General features: G+C 51.8%; 1 protein-coding gene across 8 annotated transcripts in view; it reads left to right on the top strand.

Moving 5' to 3' along the window:
• Positions 1–20,251, top strand: part of ankrd6b (ankyrin repeat domain 6b) — a 272,030-nt gene that overhangs the window by 129,082 nt on the left and 122,697 nt on the right. For 6 of the 8 annotated variants that reach the window (XM_085997631.1, XM_085997625.1, XM_085997623.1 and 3 more), the window contains one exon: positions 6,993–7,127. The exons of the other annotated variants lie outside the window; for them this stretch is intronic. The gene's annotated coding sequence lies outside the window, so the exon portion shown is untranslated. The remainder of the gene's footprint in view (positions 1–6,992; positions 7,128–20,251) is intronic. 8 annotated transcript variants of the gene reach the window in all.

Below are 20,251 nucleotides of genomic sequence, written 5' to 3'. Positions count from 1 at the left end.
TGAGTGCAAAAGACAAGGCTGAAGCGTTTGCAACCATCTTCAGCCAGACAGGCGACCAGAAGCTCCGGGTCACGCTTGCGGACTGAACAGAGGTGTTCCGCAAAGCGATCACCCTATCTGCGTTTGGTCTCCCAACTGTAGAGACCACATCCTGTACAGCGAATAATTTGAAAGAAGTACAAGTAAATCGCTGTTTCACCTGGAAGGAGTGTTTGGGGCCCTGGACAGTGCTTTGGGTTCTTGAAGCAATGATTCCATTGCCTGGATCACTGGGGGTGTTCTTTTCTTTCTCTTTCTCTCTCTTTTTCTTTTTTTCTCTCTCTTTCGTTCACTTTTCTTTCTTTTCAATCCATTATATATTACGATAGGTTATGGTACAGTAAATTATATTTTCCATTGGTCAATGAGAGGTTATGGTACAGTAAATTATATTTTCCATTGGTCAATGAGACATTAACTAGAAGATAATCATAAAAAGATTGAAAAGGGAAGTCAGAAATAATTTCTTTACACAGAGGTTGGTTTGAATATGTAACACTTTGCCACAAACCATTGTTGAAGCTTTTTCGTCCTGTATTGTCCAAGCTAATCCACGAATGATTTCTTGGACGAGGTACTGGAGGTTGTGGAATTACATCTCAGCCAACAGTCAGTGCTATCATCAGGGAGAAAATTTTAAAAACACATGAACAAATATTAACGAAACTTTCTCACTAATGTCCCAAGGCACTTCGCAGGAGCATAATCAGACAACAATTGACACCAATCCAAAGGAGATATTAGGAAGGGTGACTAAAAGTTTGGTTAAAGTGATTTTTTCCCCCTAAAATGGACATGTTTAGACCCATCCTGCTCCCCTATCTGTGATGAGCAGTTCCTCGCCTGAATAACGTGAAGGGGAGCATTGGTATAGGGGATGCACTTTAAATTAAAATACTGCCTTTAATTAAAAATATAATTAACAATCTCACCTATATATTTGGAGGAACTTTAATATTTAAAGTCTTTCCTACAGACTTCAGAAATTTCTCTACCTGCACCGCCCACCACCACCAAACAAAAACACATCGTAGTTTGAGTTTCAGAAAACAGCTTTCAGCAGTGACTCCCTTTGCAATGAATTCTGAAGCATTAATGTAGATTGGTGGCTTTTTAAATCTTGGATGTTTGTCTAGAGAGATCAGCTATTTAAAACACAAAATCAGAGGCAGCCACATCCAGGAAAGGAAAAAATACATTAAATTTCACATTTCTCTTTATAAGGTGGTAGAAATGTTTTTCTTTTTCCTTCTATTTGGTGAGGAACCAGAACCTGACATCATTTTTGCCAAAATGCCAGCACTTGTGAACCGTGCAATGATGTAAATGCAGTTTAAAACACCATGTGTGTTTGTAAACAAGCGAAAAGAAAGTTTCACGAGCACATTTTCATGAAGATAATGGGGGAGAAATTGAGTATAGCCCCGTTTGGGGCGCCAGGGTGCCAGAAGTAGCACCCCGGAAGCATTCGCGGCCGCCCGCCGGAAATTGAGTGGTAGCGCCCCAAAGGGAAGCGCGGCACTACTGGAGGCGCCCCACATCCCTCATGGGGCGCTGCAACTGAATATTGTGGTGCAACGCGCCACACGCTGCGGCACGTCGCGCTGCAGTATTGCAGGCCTTCCTCCCCTTCTTAAAGGGGAGAGGCCTTGTGCAGCGCGATCTGGGGCCCAGCTGGGCCCCCGAGGATTGCGAGTGCAGGCAAAAGAGCCCGGCACCGAGGAGAAGTGCCGGGCTCTTGGAACGCAGCCGGCACTCTGCGGGGGGGGGGGGGGGGTTCAGGAGGCCGGGGACGGGAGCACTGGCAGGTGGCCAACAACAAAAATGGCCACCCCGCACCTCTCCTTTAATTTGCGCCTCCCCGGCCGCAGGTAGGCCCCCCTGAACCGGTCGGACATAGCGTCCGGCAGTAAATCGGGGCTGATATACCTATCAATTCGTCCAATGAAAAGCGACGAGTTAAGAAAGTAACTATAGGTTTTTATTGGCTAAATAACAGAGCCCACCCTCGTGGGTGATCGGATCCAACAAGGAGGAATACCAGCCAGTCGACCACCTTTATACCTGGGCAAGTAGGCGGAGCTATGGGCGGAGTCAGCAGTGGTCAGCCCAGCTATAACAGCATGGCAAGAGGCGACCTCGTGTAGTGATACACTATGGTTATCACTGTTTACACTGTTGTAACGATATAACAGTGATAACCATAGTGTAACGGTAGTGGACGATAAAAGTGGTTTACCACATTCACCCCTTGTTTAGATTTGAGTCCGGCGGGGTGAAGTGTACTACCAGTTCGGGTATGTCAGTCTGTCCGGAGGCCTCGTAAGTCTTTCTGATCGGCGCAGCAGCGGCGGCGGGGTTGCAGTCTCCAGTGTTAATGCTGGTGTCTGCGTGGTTGACGAAGGCTCGTGGGGTTCCGGCATGCCGTCTACCTGGGCTGGATTTGGGGGGGTGGTGGGGGGGGGGATAACGGTGGTGTCTCAGGGGTGCCCGAGGGTGCAAGGTCTCGTAAGGAGACTGTGTCCTCCCGCCCGTCTGGGTATGCCACGTAGGCGTACTGGGGGTTGGCGTGCAGGAGGACCACCCTCTCGACCAGGGGGTCCGTTTTATGGGCCCTCGCATGCTTTCGCAGTAAGACGGGCCCCGGAGAAGTCAGCCAAGTTGGCAGCGTGGTTCCCGTAGTCGATTTCCTGGGGAAAACAAACATTCGTTCATGGGGGGTGGCGTTAATGGCAGTGCAAAGCAGTGACCGGATGGAATGCAGCGCTGCCGGGAGGACTTCCTGCCAGCGAGAGGTTGGGAGGCCCTTAGACTTTAAGGCTAAGAGAACGGCCTTCCAGACAGTCGCGTTCTCTCTTTCCACCTGGCCGTTACCTCGGGGGTTGTAGCTGGTGGTCCTGCTTGCAGCGATACCTCTCGCTAATAGGAACTGGCGAAGTTCCTCGCTCATGAAGGAGGAGCCCCGGTCGCTATGTATATAGTTCGGGAACCCGAACAAGGCGAAGAGGTCGTTCAGGCATTTGATGACCGTGGTGCTGGTCATGTCTGGGCAGGGGAAGGCAAAGGGGAAACGGGAGTACTCATCAATGATGTTGAGGAAGTACACATTACGGTCAGAGGACGGGAGGGGCCCCTTAAAATCGATGCTCAAGCGCTCGAAGGGGCGGGTGGCCTTGATCAGGCTTGCTCTGTCCGGCCTAAAGAAATGCGGTTTGCATTCGGCACAGGTTTGGCAGTTCCTGGTCATGGTCCTGACCTCCTCGATGGAGTATGGCAGGTTGCAGGCCTTAATGAAGTGGTAAAGTCTGGTGACCCCGGGGTGGCAGAGGTCGTTGTGGAGGGTCTGCAGTCTATCAGTTTGCACGTTGGCGCATGTACTTCGTGATAGAGCATCTGGGGGTTCGTTCAGTTTACCAGGCCGGTACAAGATATCATAATCATAGGTGGAGAGCTCGATTCTCCACCTCAAGATCTCGTCGTTCTTGATTTTGCCCCTCAGCTTGTTATTAAGCATAAAAGCGACCGAACGCTGGTCGGTGAGGAGGGTAAATCGTTTGCCTGCCAGGTAATGCCTCCAGCGTCGTACAGCCTCCACGATCGCCTGGGCCTCCTTCTCGACCGAAGAGTGTCGGATCTCAGGGCCCTGGAGGGTCCTTGAGAAGAAGGCCACCGGTCTCCCCTCCTGGTTGAGGGTTGCGGCTAGGGCGAAGTCGGATGCATCGCTCTCCACTTGGAAAGGGATAGACTCATCCACCGCGTGCATTGTGGCCTTAGCAATGTCTCCCTTAATGAGGGAGAAGGCTGCGCACGCTTCTGCCGTCAGGGGGAAGGAGGTGGACTTCATGAGGGGTCTGGCTTTGTCCGCATAATTTGGCACCCATTGGGCATAGTAGGCGAAGAGCCCCAGGGTTCTCTTCAGCGCCTTTGGACAGTGGGGGAGGGGAAGCTCCATGAGGGGGCGCATTCTTTCGGGGTCGGGGCCGATGACTCCATTCTCTACTACGCAGCCGAGGATGGCAAGGCGCGAGGTGTTGAACACACATTTCTCCTTATTGTAGGTGAGGTTCAGCCGTTGGGCCGTACGGAGGAATCTTTGCAGATTAACATCGCGGTCCTGCCGGTCGCGGCCGCAGATGGTGACGTTATCTAGATAGGGGAACGTGGCGTGCAGCCCGTTCTGGTCAACCATCCGGTCCATCTCCCTTTGGAAGACCAAAACCCCGTTGGTGACGCCGAAGGGAACCCTAAGGAAGTGGTAGAGGCGGCCGTTCGCCTCGAAGGCTGTATACTGGCGGTCCTCAGGGCGGATAGGGAGTTGGTGATAGGCCGACTTAAGGTCGATGGTGGAGAATACCCGGTACTGCGCAATCTGATTGACCATATCAGATATGCGGGGAAGGGGGTATGCGTCCAGCTGGGTGTACCGGTTTATGGTTTGGCTGTAGTCGATGACCAGGCGGTTTTTATTGCCGGTCTTAACGACTACGACCTGGGCACGCCAGGGGCTGTTGCTCCTCTCGATGATGCCCTCCTTCAGGAGACGCTGCACCTCACAGCTAATAAAAGCTCTGTCCCCGGCGCTGTACCGCCTGCTCTTGGTGGCGACGGGTTTACAGTCGCGGGTGAGGTTAGCGAACAGGGAGGGGGGCGGGACCTTGAGGGTGGATAGGCCGCAGGTGGTATGCGGTGGGCGGTTTAAAGGCTGCTGGTTGTCGACTGTGAGTGGGGGGAGGGGTCCACCGTATGCCAAAGTGACACTTTGCAGGTGGGATTGGAAGTCCAGCTCTAGTAGGACGGCAGCGCAGAGCTGGGGCAGGACGAGGAGTTTAAAATTTTTATACTCCGTGCCCCTAACCGACAGGGTCACAATACAGTAGCCGCTGATGTCTGTAGAATGGGACCTCGACGCCATCGAGATCCGGTTGCGCGTTGGCCGGACAGTGAGGGAGTAGTGGCTCACCGTGTCTGGATGTATGAAACTCTCCGTGCTTCCGCTGTCGAACAGGCAGGTCGTGGCGTGGCCGTTTACTTTGATGTCCATCATGGACTTGGACAGGTGATGCGGGCAAGCTTGGTCCAGTGTGACGGAGGCTAGTGTATGGCTGAGCGAGCTGCTGTAGTCTGCGGGTGAGGCGGTGGTCGGGTCTGGCGACATGGTGGCGGTCAACTGTGGTGGACAAAATGGCGGCGCCCACGACGTTGAATAAGATGGCTGCCCCCACAACTCACATGAGGCATTGCTGGCGTCGGTTGCCTTGATCAAAGATGGCCGCCCCCACGACTCACGAGGGGATACTGGCATCTGTGGCCTGGATGAAAGATGGCCGCCCCCACAATTCGCATGAGGCACTGCTGGCGTCTGTGGCTCTCCCCCTGCAGGCCTTCGCGAAGTGGCCTTCTGGCAATGGGAGCAAGTCGCGTTTCTCGCAGGGCAGCGCGTCCTCGGGTGTTTTGCCTGGCCACAGAAGAAGCAGCTGGCGGCCCGATCGCGGGGGTCCGATGTTGCAGCCGGTACCGGGGGTGGCGGTCCCGATCGGTTCTGGGACGCCGACGCTGAGGTAGGTCCCGGAGGCGGCGTTGCGAGGGGTATTGCGGCCGGGGTCGGGCCGGAGTCCCAGGGTCGCGCAGTACAGTACCTGGAATACGCCTCGAGGTCCCGATGGGCCACTTCCAGGGAGCGGGCGAGGGCTGCAGCTGTGTTCAGGTCAAGGTCCTTTGATTCGAGCAGTCTTTGCTGTGAGTAGTCGGACCGAAGGCCTTTCACGAAGGCATCGCGGATATTCTCTTCAGTATTTTCTGCAACCGTTACCGCTTTCAAGTCACAGTCCCTGCCGAGTGTTTGTAGCGCCCGTAAAAATTCATCTACAGACTCTCCTGGCTGTTGCGGGCGGGATCTTAGGAGGTGTCTGGCATACATAGAATTTACCGGGCTCCGGTACTGCTGTTTCAGCAGGTTGATGGCGGCCTCGTATGTAGTAAGGTCCTGTATGAGTGCGAATACTTTAGGGCTCACTTGGGCGGTCAGCACTCTTAGTTTGGATCTCTGAGGCACGCCGAATTCTCCCAGGTAGGATTCGAAACAGCTCAGCCAGTGTTTGAAGTCGAGGGCTGAGTTTGCTGCCTGTGGGTTTAGATCCAGGTACGGTGGTCGGAGGGCTCGCAGCTAGGCCGGCTGTTGTAGCTGGGCGTCTGACTGGTCTGACGGTTCGTTAGACATTTTTAAAATTTAGCCAATAAAATTGATATACCTATCGATTCATCCAATGAAAAGCGACGAGTTAAGAAAGTAACTATAGGTTTTTATTGGCTAAATAACAGAGCCCACCCTCGTGGGTGATCGGATCCAACAAGGAGGAATACCAGCCAGTCGACCACCTTTATACCTGGGCAAGTAGGCGGAGCTATGGGCGGAGTCAGCAGTGGTCAGCCCAGGTATAACAGCGTGGCAAGAGGCGACCTCGTGTAGTGATACACTATGGTTATCACTGTTTACACTGTTGTAACGGTAGTGAACGATAAAAGTGGTTTACCACAGGGGCGCATCCAAATATCACGGCCAGGGCGTCAGCGGGGCGCTGCACACACCGATGACGTCATCGATAGCGGCGCAGCGCTAACGGCTAGCGCCACCACTAGCATCCCGCGGAATTTAGCGGGAGGCGTGGACAGTGCCGCGCCCGGGCGCCAGTTGGCTTGCGACCCACTTAACGCCCTCAAGGCGCTAACGGGTGGCGCAGCCAACTGAATTTCTCCCCCAATGTTCCTTTAAGCCAAATGCTTTTTGAAACTACTGCAGATTTTTGGAGGATGACAAATCTCTGATAAAAATAATCCCTTGCATGAAAGTAATTAGTCAGGCTACAGCAACTTGGTATGTGTGATTGTGCTGGTAACTGCTTTGATGAGGTAATACAATCAAGTAATACAAACATTTACATTTCTTTTTGCTTCAGGGAATTTTCTGAATGAAAATGTGCTAGACCAACTCAAGTAAGTGGCATTCTCGACCATCCAGAGAGAGGCATTTTATAAACTGAGGGACTCCTTGTTTCCCATTGTGGTGAAGATTATGGGAATATGTTTCCAAGGTAAGCAGTGTGGACATTTGGTGAATCTCCAAAATAGTGCACATAGTAAAAGCTACGTCTAATTGCTTGTTAATACTGAGTACACTGGTGATGTTGATATGGTTTTTTTATTCATTTATGGGATCTGGGCATCGCTGGCAAGGCCAGCATTTATTGCCCATCCCTAGTTGCCCTTGAGAAGGTGGTGGTGAGCTGCCTTCTTGAACCGCTGCAGTCCGTGTGGTGAAGGTACTCCCACAGTGCTGTTCGGGAGGGAGTTCCAGGATTTTGACCCAGCGACGATGAAGGATCGGCAATATACTTCTAAGTCAGGATGGTGTGTGACTTGGAGGGGAACTTGGAGGTGGTGGTGTTCCCATGCGCCTGCTGCCCTTGTCCTTCTCGGTGGAAGAGGTCGTGGGTTTGGGAGGTACTGCCAAAGAAGCCTTGGCGAGTTGCTGCAGTGCATCTTGTAAATGGTACACACTGCAGCCATGGTACGCTGGTGGTGGAGGGAGTGAATGTTTAAGGTGGTGGATGGGGTGCCAATCAAGCGGGCTGCTTTGTCCTGTTCATGCACAGGTATCTCAAGACACTTTTACATTACAGCACTGCAGCTAATAAAACACATGCCGGTTGTCCATCTGTCAGCTCCATTCTGCCGTCTGATGATGCTATCGTTTCCTGAAAAATAAACATGTTGATCCAGTTCTCTGCATTTGTGCTTTATTAAGCCTGCATTACACAGCAGCATTAGATATTATTCATGCATTAGAAGAAAGAACTTGCATTAATTTAGCACTTTTTGTGATTGCAGGATGTCCCAGTGTATTTCACGGCAAATGAAGTACTTTTGAAGTGTAGTCACTGTTGTAATGTAGACAAATGCAGCAGCCAATTTGCGTGCCGCAAGATCCCACAAATGCAGTGAGAGTGTGCCATGGAATCTTTTACGTCTACCTGAGAGAGCAGATGGGGCCTCAGTTTAACATTGCATCTAACATCTGACAATGCAGCACTTCCTTATCGTAGTGTCAGCCTAGATTATATGCTTAAGTCTCTGGAGTGGGACTTGACTCCGCGACCTGCTGACTCAGAGGTGAGAGTGCTACCATTTGAGCCAAGGCCAACACCTAAAAGATAATCATACCTAAAAATATAAGTACAATATTGTGCTGTTACGCTTCAGCCCTGAGAAGACAGCTTGTGGCATTGCCTTTTAATGGTTTAAGTATCTGTGCCTACTCTGCAAATCCTGTTCTTTTATATATTAATAACAAAGTGTTGCAGTGGTAATTTGATGGGGAGGAGAAATCTATTGTCTCAGTAATACTGAGTTCCATATCTTACACCATTGTGCTGGTGCATTAGCCTTAATTGTGCCAGTGGGATTATATTGAGTAGCAGCCACAGGAGCACTGTTTTTCTCTATAACTCTGAGTGCCACTGCAAACTCATAGGCATGTTTACTTAACACAAGATATTGTGCATAGCTGCATGCACATGTTTAATGCCACCCCAATAACCGAGCTCAGACCAGGAACCCACCGTTGGAGAGTTTCTGGGCACGAAAACTATAGGATAACAATGTACTTCACAATAGCACTGATTACATAAGAACATAAGAAATAGGAACAGGAGTAGGCCTTTCAGCCCCTCGAGCCTGCTCCACCATTCAGTAAGATTGTGACTGATCTTCTACCTCATCTCCACTTTCCTGCACTATCCCCATATCCCTTGATTCCCTTAATATCCAAAAATCTATCGATTGATACGCTTATCAATTACTTCATAAAAGGTGATGAGTCGAAGAAGAGATGATGAGTCGAAAGAAGAGATGAATAAGGCTTTTATTAGCTAAGAAGAGACCATGCTTCTTCGTGAGTGACTGAACAAGTCTGAACGAAACCCACACAGTGGTGGGTGGAGTCAGCTGAGGCATGCCTCCATACACAGCGCCACCCAGAGGTGGCAATATACAATACAGTGGTTTACCACATTCACCCCTTGTTTAATGTGAAGTCCGGCGGGGTGAAGGGTACTACAAGTTAAGTCTATCAGGAGGCCTTGTCTGACGTCCTGATCGTCGTCGTGGTGGCGGCGGTGGTGTTGCAGCATCCGACGTCGGGTCTGGTGTCTGGGTGGTTGGCGAAGATTCCTGGGGCTTTGGCATGCCGTCTGCAGGGGTTGGGTTGGGAGGGGTGGTGGGGGATAACAGTGGTAAGGGGGATAACGGTGGTAAGGGGGATAACGGTGGTAATTCAGGGGTACCCGAGGGTGCGAGATCTCGTATGGAGACCGTGTCCTCCCGCCCGTCTGGGTATGTCATCCAGGCATACTGGGGGTTGGCGTGTAGGAGGTGCACCCGCTCGACCAGGGGGTCCGTTTTATGCGTCCTCACGTGCCTCCGCAGTAGGACGGGCCCAGGAGAAGTCAACCATGCCGGTAGCGAGGTTCCCGATGTAGACTTCCGGGGGAAAACGAACATTTTCTCATGAGGGGTCGCATTAGTGGCAGTACAAAGCAGTGACCGAATGGAGTGAAGCGCTGCAGGGAGGACCTCCTGCCAGCGGGAGGTCGGAAGGCCCTTAGATTTTAGTGCTAAGAGGACTGCCTTCCAAACCGTCGCGTTCTCCCTTTCCACCTGGCCGTTCCCCCGGGGGTTGTAACTGGTGGTCCTGCTCGTGGCGATACCTCTTGTTAGCAGGTACTGCCGAAGTTCGTCGCTCATGAACGATGAGCCCCTGTCGCTATGTATATAGCTGGGGAACCCGAACAGAGCGAAGATGTCATTCAGACACTTGATGACCGTGGTACTGGTCATGTCTGGGCAAGGGATGGCAAAGGGGAAACGGGAGTACTCATCAACTATGTTGAGGAAGTACACATTGCGGTCAGCGGAGGGGAGGGGCCCTTTAAAATCGACGCTCAGGCGTTCGAAGGGGCGGGTGGCCTTGATCAGGCTTGCTCTGTCCGGCCTATAGAAGTGCGGTTTGCACTCGGCGCAGATTTGGCAGCTCTTGGTCATGGTCCTGACCTCCTCGATGGAGTAGGGCAGGTTACGGGATTTGATAAAATGGAAAAACCTGGTGACCCCCGGGTGGCAGAGGTCATTGTGGAGGGACTGCAGCCTATCACTCTGCGCGTTGGCGCATGTACCACGTGATAGGGCATCTGGGGGCTCATTGAGTTTCCCTGGCCGATACAAGATATCATAATTGTAGGTGGAGAGTTCGATTCTCCACCTCAAGATCTTGTCGTTCTTGATTTTACCCCTCTGCTTATTATTAAACATAAAAGCTACTGAACGCTGGTCAGTGAGCAGGGTAAATCGTTTCCCGGCCAGGTAATGCCTCCAGTGACGCACCGCTTCTACAATAGCCTGGGCCTCCTTTTCGACGGAGGAGTGTCTCGTCTCGGGGCCCTGGAGGGTCCTTGAGAAAAAGGCCACGGGTCTGCCCGCCTGGTTAAGGGTCGCGGCTAGGGCGAAGTCGGAGGCATCGCTCTCCACTTGGAAGGGGATGGACTCATCCACCGCGTGCATTGCGGCCTTCGCGATATCGTTCTTGATAAGAGTGAAGGCTGCACACACCTCTGGTGTCAGGGGGAAGGAGGTGGCTTTGATGAGGGGCCTGGCTTTGTCTGCATAGAGGGGCACCCACTGGGCGTAGTAGGAGAAAAACCCCAGGCATCTCTTCAGTGCTTTTTGGCAGTGGGGAAGGGGTAGCTCCATTAGGGGGCGCATTCTGTCGGGGTCGGGCCCGATGACTCCGTTCTCCACCACGCAGCCGAGGATGGCCAGGCGCTTGGTGTGAAACATACATTTTTCCTTATTGTACGTTAGGTTCAGCCGTTGGGCCGTACGGAGGAAATTTGCTAGATTAACGTCGTGGTCCTGCTGGTCGTGGCCGCAGATGGTGACGTTATCCAAATAGGGGAAGGTTGCCCGCAGCGCGTTCTGGTCAACCATTCGGTCCATCTCCCTTTGGAAGACCGAAACCCCGTTGGTGACGCCGAAGGGGACCCTAAGGAAGTGGTAGAGGCGGCCGTTTGCCTCGAAGGCAGTATACTGGCGGTCCTCATGGCGGATGGGCAGCTGGTGGTACGCTGACTTAAGGTCGATGGTGGAGAATACTTTGTATTGCGCAATCTGATTGACCATATCAGATATGCGAGGGAGGGGGTACGCGTCCAGCTGGGTGTACCGGTTTATGGTTTGGCTGTAGTCGATTACCATGCGGCGTTTTGCAGTGGTTTTAACGACTACAACCTGGGCTCGCCAGGGGCTAGTGCTACCTTCGATAATGCCCTCCTTCAAGAGCCGCTCCACCTCAGAGCTGATAAAAGCTCTGTCCCCGGCACTGTACCGCCTGCTTTTGGTAGCGATGGGTTTACAGTCGCGGGTGAGGTTAGCGAACAGGGGAGGGGGGGGGGACTTTTAATGTGGAAAGGCTGCAGGTGGTTTGCAGCGGGCGATTTAAAAGTTGTTGGTTGCAGACTGTGAGTGGGGGGAGGGGTCCACCGTATGCTAGTGTGACACTCTTAAGGTGGCACTGAAAATCCAACCCTAGCAGGACGGCAGCGCAAAGACGGGGCAGGACTAGCAGTTTAAATTTTTGATATTCAGTGCCCCCTACTGACAGGGTCACCACACAGTAGCCGCTGATGTCCATTGACTGGGACTTGGACGCCATAGAAATGCGATGGTGCGTTGGCAGAATCGTGAGGGAGTGGCTACGTACCGTGTCGGGGTGGACGAAACTCTCTGTGCTCCCGCTGTCGATCAGGCAACTGGTGGCGCGGCCGTTTACCGCGATATCCATCATGGAGCTGGATAGATGGTGAGGGTGGCCTTGATCCAGCGTCACGGAGGCCAGTATGTGGCTTAGTGAGTCACTATAGTCATCCGCCGAGACGGTGGTCAGTTCCGGTGACGAAATGGCGGTTGAGTGCGTTGGATACGATGGCGGCGGATGCCATGCGGCCGGGGGTACACAAAATGGCGGATAAGATGGCTGCTCCCACGGCCCGCACGCTGCGCTGCTGGCTGGCTTCCCCTTGCAGGCGTTAGCGTAATGGCCTTTCTTCCCGCAGCCCGAGCAGGTAGCTGTCTTAGCTGGGCAGTGCGCTCTGGGATGTTTTAACTGGCCACAGAAATAGCATTTTTGGGCCTGGTTACTGGGCATCGAAGCAGTTCTTACCGGAGGCTGCTGTCTCGGTTGGGTCGCTGCAGCGGTTGGTGCCGGGGGCGGCGGTCCCGTGTCCCACGGTTTCGATTGCCATGTCTCGGCGCCGTTACGGGGGTATGCCTCGAGGTTTCGGTGGGCCTCCTCTAACGAGAGCGCAAGGGCAATGGCCGTCTTCAGGTCGGGTTCCTTGCTTTCTAGCAGTCTCTGCCGGGTGTGGTCTGACTGGAGGCCCCTGACGAAGGCATCACAGGCGAGTCCCTGCGCGTGCTCCACAGCCGTTACCGCTTTACAATCGCAGTCTCTGCAGAGTGCCAGTAGCGCCCGTGCAAATGCCCCTACCGATTCTCCCGGTTGCTGCCTGCGGGATCCCAAGAGGTGTCGGGCGTAAATTGTGTTCACTGGGCGCGTATATTGCCCTTTTAGTAGCTCGAGGGCCGCCACGTACGTATTAGAGTCCCGGATTAGCATATATACTTGATGGCTCACCTGGGCGGTCAAAATTTTCAGTTTGTGATCCTCCTCTGTAACCTGTGAGATTGCGAGGAAGGATTCAAAGCAGCTCAGCCAGTGTTCAAACTTGGCTGATGCACCCACATCTTGAGGGTCGAGGTCCAGGCGTGGTGGTCTGAGGGCTCTCAGCAATGTCTGCTGTATCCGTTGCTGTTGTTGCTCCTCAGGTGTCGCCATTTAACTTTTAGCTAATAAAATTGATACGCTTATCAATTACTTCATAAAAGGTGATGAGTCGAAGAAGAGATGATGAGTCGAAAGAAGAGATGAATAAGGCTTTTATTAGCTAAGAAGAGACCATGCTTCTTCGTGAGTGACTGAACAAGTCTGAACGAAACCCACACAGTGGTGGGTGGAGTCAGCTGAGGCATGCCTCCATACACAGCGCCACCCAGAGGTGGCAATATACAATACAGTGGTTTACCACATCGATCTCTATCTTGAATATACTCAACGACTGAGCCTCCACAGCCCTCTGGGGTAGAGAATTCCAAAGATTCACCACCCTCCGAGTGAAGAAATTTCTCCTCATCTCAGTGTTAAATGGCCGACCCCTTATTCTGAGACTGTGACCTCTGGTTCTAGACTCCCCAGCCAGGGGAAACATCCTCCTTGCATCTACCCTGTCAAGCCTTGTAAGAATTTTGTATGTTTCAATGAGATCACCTCTCATTCTTCTAAACTCTAGAGAATATAGGCCTAGCCTACTCAATCTCTCTTCATAGGACAATCCCCCCCATCCCAGGAATCAGTCTGGTGAACTTTCATTGCACTCCCTCTATGGCAAGTATATCCTTCCTTAGATGAGATCAAAACTGTACACAATACTCCAGGTGTGGTCTCACCAGGGCCCTATATAATTGCAGTAAGATGTCTTTACTCTTATACTCAAATCCTCTTGTAATAAAGGCCAACATACCATTTGCTTTCCTAATTGCTTGCTGAACCTGCATGTTAACTTTCAGTGATTAGTGTACAAGGACACCTAGGTCCCTCTGAACACTAACATTTCCCAATCTCTCTCCATTTAAAAATAATCTGCTTATCTATTTTTCCTACATGTTTTAATCATGTCTTTTCATATTCCTCTCTCTCCCACCCAAATTCCACTCCAGGCACAATCATACTTGCTGAAAACTTGAGTTTACTCAGTTTTCTCAATATCATTGTTGTAACTCTTAAATATGAAAGAAGCAAAACAGGAGGTTATTATAATTAAAAGCAAACTTTTCATTTTCAAACTGGAACCTATTCACTATCTGTGTCTGTGGGAAAATAGACCTGTCTCTGTCAGCACCAATACTAAACTCACCACCCTGCAAAATCTGTACAATGTTTTGTCAGTTCATGACTGAGAGAAAACCGCAAAGAAATTGTGACCCATTCAGTTTAATGCTGATGATCCTAAATGCTATCCATTTCCAGGTGTTTGTTGTTGTTTGACCCTTTACTTGTAGCACAATGCTTGATTGTGCGATTGTGTAGAAGTCAACACAAGCTATGAAGTGTGCAATAAAGCAGAAAAGCTGTATTTCTACAGCTGGACTGTTTGCAGAGCGGGAATGCAGCACTTAAGTGATGACAGCAAGGGTGATTTAACTCTTTTGAATCAGTAAATATTCACTTGTGCTTTGCTCCCATTTTTTTTTTAAGTCCCTTTTGAAGGGGATTCAAAGTGCCGATTACTCACTGGGCTGCGAGAGCTGCTTCTCTGCAGCGTGACATCAGGGAGTATCCAAATTCAGGGCCTTCATGTCATAGAGTTATACAGCACAGAAAGAGGCCCTTCGGCCCATCGTGTTTGCGCCGGCCATCAGGCCCTGTCTATTTGATATGCCATCAATGACTCAAAGACAAGGATTCAACTGAAGGCTTTTAATCACTAAGAACATAGCAGTATAGCAGGTCTTCCCACATCGGGTTCGTCTGGTAGTAAATGACTCGCACAGCTCCCGAGACCTTTATATGGCAAAAGACAGGGGCGTCGCCAATACACACAATAGGAACAAAAGGGGGCGGTTCACAATACAAGCAGGTAAAATACAAGCAGGTAAAACACATGGGTTGATGAAGGCATATTTCATCACATTCACCCCTTCTACAGATTTAGTCTGTCCGGGGGTGTGATAGTCCTTCCTGAACGTCGCAACAGTACCTCGGGTTCCGACCGGGAGTCCGTGGTGCCCTCCTGGGCATACCCATGTGCTGGGGGTGTTGCAGGTACTTCAGGGGGTGGTGAGGATACCTATGGGGATGGTGGAGGTTCTTCTGGGGGTGGTGGTGATGGGTCGTCGTCGTCGCTTCCTGCGGAGGCGAGGTCCTTTATGGACACGGTGTCTTCACGCCCGTCGGCGTGCTTGACGTACGCGTACTGTGGGTTTGCGTGGAGTAGGTGTACTGCCTCCACGAGGGGATCCGTTTTGTGGCCCCTCACATGCTTCCGTAACAGGACTGTCCCTGGGGTGGAGAGCCACGAGGGTAGGGATACTCCTGAGGTTGATTTGCGGGGAAAAACAAACATCTTCTCGTGAGGAGTGGCGTTAGTAGCAGTACACAGTAGCGACCTTATCGAGTGGAGTACGTCTGGGAGGACCTCCTGCCAGCGGGAGGTGGGGAGGCCTTTAGACCTTGGTGCTAAGGTGACCGCCTTCCACACTGTCGCGTTTTCCCTCTCCACTTGCCCATTACCCCGGGGGTTATAACTAGTGGTCCGACTCGTGGCTATCCCCTTCGACAGCAGGTATTGGCGCAGTTCATCGCTCATGAACGACGCCCCCCTGTCAGTGTGGATGTAGTTAGGCATGCCGAACGTGCAAAACAGGTTGCCGAGGCACTTGATGACCGTGGCACTGGTCATATCTGGGCAGGGGTAGGCGAATGGGAAGCGGGAGTACTCGTCCACAATGTTGAGAAAGTACACATTGCGGTCGGTGGAGGGGAGTGGTCCCTTGAAATCTAAGCTCAGGCGCTCGAATGGCCGTGTAGCTTTGATCAGGTGGGCTCGGTCGGGTCTGAAAAAACAGGGCTTGCATTCCGCACAGGTGCGGCAGTCCCTGGTCATAGACCGGACCTCCTCGATGGAATAGGGCAGGTTACGGGATTTTATAAAGTGGAATAGCCGGGTGACCCCCGGGTGGCAGAGGCCATTGTGGAGGCCCTGTAGCCTGTCCCCCTGGATGCTGGCACACATCCCTCGTGATAGGGCGTCGGGGGATTCGTTGAGGGCCCCCGGCCTATATATTATGTCGTACTCGAACGTGGAGAGTTCGATCCGGCACCTGAGAATTTTGTCGTTCTTGATCTTCCCCCTCTGTTGTTAAACATGAAGGCTACCGACCGCTGGTCGGTAAGCAGGGTGAAGCGTTTGCCGGCTAGGTAGTGCCTCCAGTGCCGCACTGCCTCCACTATGGCCTGGGCCTCCTTCTCTACCGAGGAGTGCCTGATCTTGGGCCCTTGGAGGGTTCTTGAGAAAAAGGCTACGGGCCGCCCATCCTGGTTGAGGGTGGCTGCTAAAGCGAAGTCGGACGCATCGCTTTCGACCTGGAAAGGGATGTTTTCGTCCACTGCCCGCAGCGCGGCCTTCTCAATGTCGTGTTTAATGCTGTTGAAGGCGGCGTGGGCCTCGGCCGTGAGCGGGAAGGACGTTGATTTCAGGAGGGGACGGGCCTAGTCGGAATAATTGGGGACCCATTGGGCGTAATAGGAGAAGAACCCCAGGCACCTTTTCAGGGCCTTGGGAGTGTTTGGTAGGGGTAGCTCCCATAGGGGGGCGCAATCGGTCGGGGTCCGGACCGATTTCCCCGTTTTCCACCACGCAGCCCAGGATACAGAGGCGCGTGGTGCTAAAGACACACTTATCCTCGTTGTAGGTGAGATTGAGTCTGAGGGCGGTTTTCAGAAATCTCGCGAGGTTCGAGTCGTGGTCTTGCTGGTCGTGGCCGCAGATGGTGACGTTGTCTAGGTATGGGTAGGTGGCTGTTAACTGGTTCTCATCGACCATGCGGTCCATCTCCCGCTGGAAGACCGAGACCCCGTTCGTTACCCCAAAGGGGACTCTGAGGAAGTGGTAGAGACGTCCGTTCGCCTCGAAGGCGGTGTATGGACGGTCCTCCGGCCTAATGGGGAGCTGGTGGTATGCCGATTTTAGGTCGATGGTGGAAAACACCCGGTATTGCGCGATTTGGTTAACCATATCTGCTATGCGGGGCAGAGGGTAGGCGTCTAGCTGGGTGTATAGATTAACCGTCTGGCTATCACCATCTATCACCATCCGCTTCTTTTCGCTACCCTTAACTACTACTACCTGGGCGCGCCACGGGCTGGTACTGCATTCGATGATACCCTCCCGCTTGAGTCTTTCTACTTCTGACGCAATGAACCGTCTATCCTCCCAGCTGTACCGCCTACTCTTGGTCGCTATGGGTCGACAGTTGGGTGCGAGGTTGGCGAACAGAGAGGGCGGCTTGACCTTCAGGGTAGCCAGACCGCACACTGTGAGGGGCGGCTGGGACCCATCGTAGGTAAGCGTGATACTTTGGTGGTGGCACTGGAAGTCCAGACCCAAGATCACGCTCACACAGAGATCTGGCATTATCAATAGTTTAAAATCTCTGTAATCATTGCCTTTTACCGACAACATAACCGCGCAGAAACCTGTAATTTTTGAGGTATGAGTCTTATCGGCCATGGCGATTTTTGCCCTGTGTGGGGACTATCGTTAGAGAAAGTCGTTTTACCAGGCTAGGATGAATAAAGCTTTCGGTGCTCCCGCAGTCAATCAAGCATTTAACCTTGTTCCCATTTACCTCTATGTCCATCATCGATTTAGACAACGGATGTGGCCTGGATTGATCCACTGTGATCGAGGCCACCAGTGGGTCCTGGAGGTCCGTGTAGTCGGGGCAAGATGGTGGACTCCATGAGGGTGGACAAGATGGCTTCCAAGATGGCCGCTCCCACGGCGCGCACGCGGCGGTGGTGGAGTTGGAGGCGGGGTTCCCTCTGCAGACTTTGCTGAAATGTCCTTTCTTCCCGCATTTAAAACAGGTGGTGCCCTTCGCTGGGCACAGATGCCTGGAGTGTTTGTCCTGGCCGCAGAAGTAGCATTTCGGGCCCCGATGCATCGCAGCAGTAGTGGGGCTCCTGGGTGGGGGCTGGGGCTCCGATGGTGCTGGGCTGGCCTGAGACCTGGGAGGTGAAGATGGCTTCCAAGATGGCGGCCCCCACGAGGTGGAGTGGGCCGCGTGGCCTGAGGAACAGGATTCAGAGTTCTTCTGGGCCACATCCAGCGATCGCGCTATATCTATAGCCTGTTTTAAGTCCAGTCCCTCCTTTTCAAACAGTTTCTGCCGAATATAATTTGAACTGAGGCCCGCAATAAGGGAGTCTCGAATCAGCTCCTCCGTGTACACGATGGCAGACACGGCCTTACAGTTACAGTCTCGGCCCAGTACTTTTAGGTTTAGTATAAAGTCCGCTAGTGACTCACCATGCCGCTGCGTGCGAGTAGTCAGAAGATGCCTGGCGTACACCATGTTTATTGGCTGCGCGTAGTGGGCCTTCAGGATGGTGCAGGCATCCTCGTAGCTGGTGGCATCTTGGATGAGAGGGGAGACCCGATGGCTCACCCAGTTTCGCAGGATTCCCAGTTTCATGTCTCCGGTAGCGGTTTCGGCTGCGGCTATGGCAGTGGATGAGTTTGCAATGAAAAATTCGAAGCATTGGAACCAGTGTCCGAACTGTGTGGCTGCGTCTGAGGCATGGGGGTCCAGATCCAAGCGCTCTGGTTTCAAGAGTCGATCCATCTTGGTGTTTTAGTGATTAAAATTGATATGCCATCAATGACTCAAAGACAAGGATTCAACTGAAGGCTTTTAATCACTAAGAACATAGCAGTATAGCAGGTCTTCCCACATCAGGTTCGTCTGGTAGTAAATGACTCGTACAGCTCCTGAGACCTTTATATGGCAAAAGACAGGGGCGTCGCCAATACACACAATAGGAACAAAAGGGGGCGGTTCACAATACAAGCAGGTAAAATACAAGCAGGTAAAACACATGGGTTGATGAAGGCATATTTCATCACACTATTCTAATCGTATTTTCCAGCACTTGGTCCGTAGCCTTGTATGCTATGGCATTTCAAGTGCTCATCTAAATGCTTCTTGAATGTTGTAAGGGTTCCTGCCTCTACCACCCTTTCAGGCAGTGAGTTCCAGATTCCAACCACCCTCTGGGTGAAAAAGTTTTTCCTCAAATCCCCTCTAAACCTCCTGCCCCTTACCTTGAAACTATGCCCCCTGGTTATTGACCCCTCTACTAAGGGGAAAAGTTCCTTTCTATCTACCATATCTATGCCCCTCCTAATTTTGTACACCTCAATCAGGTCCCCCCTCAGCCTTCTCTGCTCTAAGGAAAACAACCCCAGCCTGTCCAGTCTCTCTTCATAGCTGAAGCGCTCCAGCCCAGGTAACATCCTGGTGAATCTCCTCTGCACCCTCTCCAGTGCAATCACATCCTTCCTATAGTGTGGCGACCAGACTGCACACAGTATTCCAGCTGTGGCCTAACTAGCGTTTTGTACAGCTCCATCATAACCTCCCTGCTCTTGCCTTCATTAGCCAAGGCATAGAATATAAGTATCCCATATGCTTTTTTAACCACCTTATCTGCCTGTCCTGCTGTCTTCAGGGATCTATGTACATGCACACCAAGGTCCCTCTGATCCTCTGTCCTTCCTAGGGTCCTACCATTCATTGTGTATTCTCTTGCCTTGTTAGTCGTCCCAAAATGCATCACCTCACACTTTTCAGAGTTAAATTCCATTTGCCACTGTTCTGCCCATCTAACCAACCCATCTATATCATCCTGTAGCCTGAGGCTTCCCTCCTCGCTATTTACCACTCCACCAATTTTCGTGTCATCTGCGAACTTACTGATCATACCTCCTACATTCATATCTAAATCATTAATGTACACTACAAACAGCAAAGGACCCAGCACCGATCCCTGCGGTACCCCACTGGACACAAGCTTCCAGTCACAAAAACAACCTTCGACCATCACCCTCTGCCTCCTGCCACTAAGCCAATTTTGGATCCAATGTGCCAAATTGCCCTGGATCCAATGGGCTCTTACTTTCTTGACCAGTCTCCCATGCGGGACTTTGTCAAAAGCCTTACTGAAGTCCATGTAGACTATATCAACTGCACTACCCTCATCCACACACCTAGTCACCCCCTCAAAAAATTCGATCAAATTGGTTAGACATGATCTCCCCCTGACAAAGCCATGCTGACTATCCTTGATTAATCCTTGCCTCTCCAAGTGGAGACTAATTCTGTCCCTCAGAATTTTTTCCAGTAATTTCCCTACCACTGATGTTAGGCTCACTGGCCTGTAATTCCCTGGTTTATCCCTACTACCCTTCTTGAATAATGGTACTAC

The sequence above is a fragment of the Somniosus microcephalus genome, chromosome 9 (assembly GCF_052327205.1).
Source record: "Somniosus microcephalus isolate GS21.2 chromosome 9, FLI_Smic_1.0, whole genome shotgun sequence".
In the NCBI taxonomy this organism is placed as follows: Eukaryota; Metazoa; Chordata; class Chondrichthyes; order Squaliformes; family Somniosidae; genus Somniosus; species Somniosus microcephalus.
This window is presented reverse-complemented; position numbering and strand designations above follow the sequence as displayed.